Consider the following 6,431-nt stretch of genomic DNA (forward strand, 5'->3'; position numbering starts at 1 on the left):
TATTGAGGGGCACCTAGGTTATTTCCAGGTTCTGGGTATTACAAATAGTGCTGCTATGAACATAGTTGAACAAATACTTTTGTAGTAAGTTAGGGCATCTCTTGGGTATATATTCCCAAGAGTGGAATTGCTGGGTCTTGAGGGAGGTTGATTCCCAGTTTCCTGAGAAACCGCCACACTGATTTCCACAGTGGCTGCACAAGTTTGCATTCCCACCAACAATGACCACTTTGAACCTGATAGAAGGGTATTTGTATTTTGAGAACTGTCACACTGATAATTTTTTTTATCTTGCATACTTTTAATTTCGGAACAAAATATAACAAACAATAAAACCACAATACACAATACCCAACCCTGCTATTCTGTGGGAGGGGATTTTCCTGCCTTAAGGCACAAGACAGGATAAGAGATCCTCTAGCATGAACAGAGAGCCAGGTAGGTCAAGGCCAGTCAAGGCTGCTGGGGGAGCACAGGGAAACTATACAGAGGACATGGTCTTCCCAGGGCATCTCTAATCTACTTCTTCCATGCAGGAGGCATCCTCATCACCCTCAAGTGGGGGGATCTCATCAGGAACAGCAGCACTGGGCTCCTCTGCTGTCACCTCATCTTCATCAATGCCCAGGCCTAGTTTGATCATGCGGTAGATGTGGTTGGAGTGGGTCTGGGGATCCTCAAGTGAGAAGTCAGAGGAGAGCAGCGCGGTTTCAAACAGCAGCACCACCAGGTCCTTAACAGCTTTGTCATTCTTGTCAGCTTCAGCCTTCTGTCTCAGAGTCTCCGCAATGGGGTGGTCAGGGTTGATCTCTAGGTGCTTTTTGGCCATCATGTAACCCATTGTAGAGTTGTCTCAAAGTGCCTGGGCCTTCATGATCCTCTCCATGTTGGCTGTCCAGCCATTGGTGCTGGTCACAATGCAGCAGGGTGAAGACACATTCCTATTGGAGATTGTCACCTTCTCAACCTTCTTATCCAAAATCTCCTTCATGAGCTTGCGGAGATTCTCAAACTTTGTCTTGCTCTCCTCCATCTTCTTCTTCTCTTCCTCATCCTCTGGTAGCTCCAGGCCCTCCTTAGTCACGGAGACCAGGCTCTTTCCATCAAACTCCTTGAGCTGCTGGACGCAGTATTCGTCAATGGGCTCAGTCATGTACACCACCTCAAAGCCCCGCTTCCGCACACGTTCCACAAAGGCAGAGTTGGCCACCTGCTCTTTGCTCTCACCAATGATATAGTAGATGGACTTCTGTGTCTCCTTCATGAGAGACACATACTCTGAGAGACACATCTCATCTCCAGGCTGAGAGGTGTGATAGCGGAGCAGCTCAGAGAGGCGCCAATGGTTAGTAGAATCTTCATGGATTCCAAGCTTTAAATTCTTGGAGAAGGCCTCATAGAATTTCTTGTAGTTTTCTTTGTCTTCAGCCAACTCAGAGAAGAGCTCAAGGCACTTCTTCACGATGTTCTTGCGGATGACTTTCAGGATCTTGCTCTGCTGCAGTATTTCTCGGGAGATGTTCAAGGGCAGGTCCTCAGAGTCAACCATGCCGTGGATGAAGTTGAGGTACTCAGATATCAGCTCGTCATAGCTGTCCATGATGAACACACGGCGGACATAGAGTTTGATGTTCTTCTTCTTGTTGTTGTTCTCAAAAAGGTCAAAGGGAGCTCACCGAGGAATGAAGAGCAATGCTCTGAATTCCAACTGACCTTCCACAGAAAAGTGCTTGACTGCCAAGTGGTCCTCCCAATCATTGGTGAGACTCTTATAGAATTCACCATACTCCTCTTGAGTGATGTCATCAGGGTTTCTGGTCCAAATGGGCTTAGTCTTATTCAGCTCTTCCTGATCAATGTATTTCTCCTTAGTCTTCTTTGTTTTCTTTTTCTTATCTTTGCCACTGTCATCCTCCTCATCTGATCCCACATCTTCAATCTTTGGCTTCTCCTCGTCATCCTTATCTTCCTCCTCTTTCTCACCCTTCTCTTCCTCTGCCTCATCGTCACTGATCTCCTTCTCTCGTTCCTTCTCCAGATAGAGGGTGATAGGATAGCCTATGAACTGTGAGTGCTTCTTTACCACTTCCTTGATCCTCCTCTCCTCCAAGTATTCTATCTGGTCTTCTTTGAGATGAAGAATCACTTTGGTACCCCGGCCAATGGGCTCGCCGAGGTCCGCACGCACTGTGAAGGACCCACCAGCAGAGGACTCCCAGGCATATTGCTCATCGTCATTGTGCTTTGTGATCACAACCACTTTCTCTGCCACCAGATAGGCTGAGTAGAACTCAACTCCAAACTGCCCAATCATGGAGATGTCTGCACCAGCCTGCAGAGCCTCCATGAAAGCCTTTGTGCCAGACTTAGCAATGGTTCCCAAGTTATTTATGAGGTCAGCCTTGGTCATGCCAATGCCTGTGTCCACCAAAGTCAGCGTACGCTCCTGAGGGTTGGGGATGATGTCAATTTTCAGCTCTTTACCACTGTCCAACTTGGAAGGATCTGTCAGGCTCTCATAGCGAATCTTGTCCAAGACATCAGAAGCATTGGAGATCAGCTCTCGAAGGAAAATTTCCTTGTTCGAATAAAAAGTATTGATGATTAAGGACATGAGCTGAGCAATTTCTGCCTGGAAGGCAAAGGTCTCCACCTCTTCCTCTCCAGGGTGCACTTCCTCAGGCATCTTGACAGGAAAGCCAAGTAGTAGCACAGAGCAGGGTGGGCACAGAGCGCATTCGACTCGCACGCAAAGCCTAGGCTGCGTGGGGGTGACTCAAGAGGTCACACTGATAATTTTATAGCATGACCATTCGATGATTTATGAAAAGAACAGGGTGAGCCCGAGTCTACTATAAGCAACGCAGTCTTTCATGAATGTACAGTTTCTCTAGTGGTGCTAACTGGAGAGTAGAGTCTTGTAAATCCAAAAAAGAAATGCACTTATGGGCTCAACATTCAGGTTGCCCATCAGTTTCCCAGTTATGCCCGATTCAGGTGATGGCATCTGCTCTCTAGAGGTGTGCAAACACACTCATATCCCTTTATCTGTGAGTCACCAGATGACACCAGACTGTGATGATCAATAAGCAAAGCTATCCACCTTTCATGCAGTGACCCAGGATTTTGCATGCACTTTAGGAAATCATGTTCATTCGGTGTTGCTCATTGCTGTGAACTGAATGTCTGTTCCAGTCCTCCCACAAACCCCTCCTTTCAGGTACCAGATAAAAACACGTCACCTTCATGTGAATGGCGGGAAGGGGGAGGGATTGAAAGGTGGATGGCATGTGTGGACTCTAGCTTTACGCAAGTGTATCTGACTTCGGCGACAATTTTAGTTATTTCAATCAGCTTGATGCTTTTGGGTCTAATTTGTACGGAAAACGCTGAGAGAAAGAGAAGGGTTTTCTCACAGGGCTAAGAAACTACTTTAGACATACTTATTTTAGAGTCTTTAATGGGTAGTAAACAAGTTTATACAAAATTTATTTTGTGACGTTATATTTCTTTTACACTCAGATATATAACTGAGTTTTAATTGCAAGGTTTTTTATACTAGTACACATACATACTAATTTAATGATGATATAATTAGTGTTTTATATTAAGTAGATCTCAAATGAAATTAATGTGAACATTATAAAAACTATTTGGCAATTTTTACGGGATAAAATTTTTAGAGAAGTCTATAAGTTACTAAAATGTGTGAATATTAATAAATAAAATAATTGAGATGCCATCTATCCTCACATAACACTTTTTAGCTCTTTTGAAGATTTCTTATACTGGGTATTGGAAAGATTTCTAGGAGAGATAATACCTTGCAAAAAAATTGTGTATGTATATTCTGTGAATTCTAATGAAATTCTTGAATTTATTTTTTCTGTTACATTCTATTTGAGGGGAATAGATTTAGATTAGTAGTTCTTCAATTCAAACAAAGTAAGTGATTTTGAGTTGAAAGGGCAGAATCAAGCTGTCTTTGAGCAAAATTTAATCACAAGAATTTGTTTAAAAGTGATGCAATAAAAAGTTGATCCCCTACAACATGAGAGTAAATGTCCTCCAAAGACAATGAAAAGATTGTGGTGGGGGAGGGGTGAGATAGAAAGACATCAACTGGTAGAGTTCAGTGGTACAAAAAATTTCAGCAGAATAGTGGAATTATAGAGAGAATATAGATACTAATAATATAGCTTACACTCAAAAGCTTAAATTATTTTTAGGATAGTTCAATGTAAAGAAATGACAATTACATGAAAATGCAAATATGTATGACTAAATTCAAAATTACATAAAGTAGACACACGTGGTGATATTATGTAGTATGTAGAATGCATTATGATCTTATTTCCATATATTCATTAAAATATTTAAAAATAAAATTTCAAATGTTCATGTTGAGTCTAAAAGTAGTCATCATATTCATTAATACAATATAAAGACACTGGAATTTAATTTCCTTCCTTGGACTCCAGATGAATGTCTTTCAGCCTCCCACTATATAACTCTATCCATATTTACAATACAGTCATTCTCAGTTTCAACACTCCCAAATATCAAACCTTTGACATCTTTGTAAAACTCAGCTCCCTTTCTGCCTACTACTCTTTGATAGTAACTATCTAGTCTTTTTCAATTAAGATCCCTTATAGCCATTTATCATTCTTACCTGAAATCAACCCAAGAACATTCTATACTAAACCTACCTACACAAATAGGCTATGCTCCGTTCAACATGACACATTTCCAATATACCAAGCTAATTTAATCACAGTCGTCTCTCTACTGGATCCTTCAAAGAAACTTCTACTTGGTGAGTTGTCTACATTTGTTGTTGTTAACAAATGTTAACAATTGTACCCACCTCCTCCCTGTCTTTCATCCCTTCTCCTCCCACCCCCACGCTCACAATTTTCTCAGAAGATCTTGTCTATTTCCTCTTCCCAGGGAAATCTGTATGTTTCTCTTTGGCTTCTCCTTGTTACTTAGCTTCTCGTGGGTTGTGGACTATAGGCTATTCATCCTTTGCTTTATGGTTGGTATCCACTTATGAGTAAGTACATACCATGCTCATTTTTCTGGGTCTGAGTTACCTCATTCAGGATATTTTTTCATAGCTCCATCCATTTGCATGCAAATTTCCAGATATCATTTTTTTAACTGCTGAGTAGTACTCCACTGTGCAAATGTATCACATTTTCTTTATCCAGTCTTTGGTTGAGGGGCATCTAGGTTGTTTCCAGGTTCTGGCTATGGCAAATAATGCTATTATGAATATAGTTGAACAAATATCCTTGTAGTATGATTGAGCATCCTTTGTGTATATGCCCAATGTTGGTATTGCTGAGTCTTGAGGTAGGTTGATTCCCAATTTTTCCACAATCAATCTTAATATTACTACTCTAATTAATTTAATCCCATCTTAAGCATGCATGACTGTCACCCATACAATGTCCTACCAGAAAGAAATTTATTAAATATCTGATGAAAATTACCATTTCCTACTTTTCCATGCCTCATATTTGGCTCCGTGGCTGTTTAATTGTAGGCAATTGAGCTACTTTGTATTTGCTCATTGACTTATTTACTTTTGTTTTCTCAAAGACAGAGTAGGACCCAGGGAGACAAGAATTTTCAAGACTGTTAGCTACTATTAGAAGTCAAGTATTGACTTTAGCTATTCTGACAGGTGTAAGATGGTATCTCAAAGTGGTTTTGATTTGCATTTCCCTGATCGCTAAGGAGGTTGAGCATGACCTTAAGTGTCTTCTGGCCATTCGAAGTTCATCTGTTGTGAATTCTCTGTTAAGTTCAGTACCCCATTTTTTAATTGGGTTAATTAGAGTTTTAGTGCCTAGTTTCTTGAGTTCTTTGTATATTTTGGAGATCAGACCTTTGTCTGATGAGGGGTTGGTGAAGATCTTCTCCCAGTCAGAAGGCAGCCTTTTTGTCCTACTGACAGTGTCCTTTGCTTTACAGAAGCTTCCCAGTTTCAGTAGATCCCATTTATTCATTGTTTCTCTTATTGTCTGTGCTGCTGGGGTCCTACTTAGGAAGAGGCCTCCTGTGCCTAAATCTTGTAGACTACTTCCCACTTTCTCTTCTATCAGGTTCAAAGTGGACGGATTAATGTTGATGTCTTTAATCCATTTGGACTTGATTTTTGTGCATGGTGATAGATATGGATCTACTTTCATTTTTTTACAGGTTGACATCCAATTATGCCAGCACCATTTGTTGAAGATGCTTTCCTTCTTCCATTGTATACCTTTAGCTCCCTTGTCGAAAATTAGGTGTTCATAAGTTTGTGGGTTAATATCTGGGTCTTCTATTCGATTCCATATGTCGACTTCTCTGTTCTTATGCCAATACCAAGCTGTTTTCAATACTGTAGCTCTGTAATAGAGTTTGAAGTCAGGGATGGT

General features: G+C 41.0%; 1 pseudogene; it reads right to left on the bottom strand.

Annotated features, from left to right (window-relative positions):
- Window positions 1-341: 341 nt before the first annotated feature.
- Window positions 342-2,777, bottom strand: LOC148119711 (heat shock protein HSP 90-beta pseudogene; annotated as a pseudogene).
- Window positions 2,778-6,431: the final 3,654 nt, after the last annotated feature.

The sequence above is a fragment of the Myodes glareolus genome, chromosome 15 (genome assembly GCF_982192425.1).
Source record: "Myodes glareolus chromosome 15, mMyoGla1.1, whole genome shotgun sequence".
NCBI lineage: Eukaryota > Metazoa > Chordata > Mammalia > Rodentia > Cricetidae > Myodes > Myodes glareolus.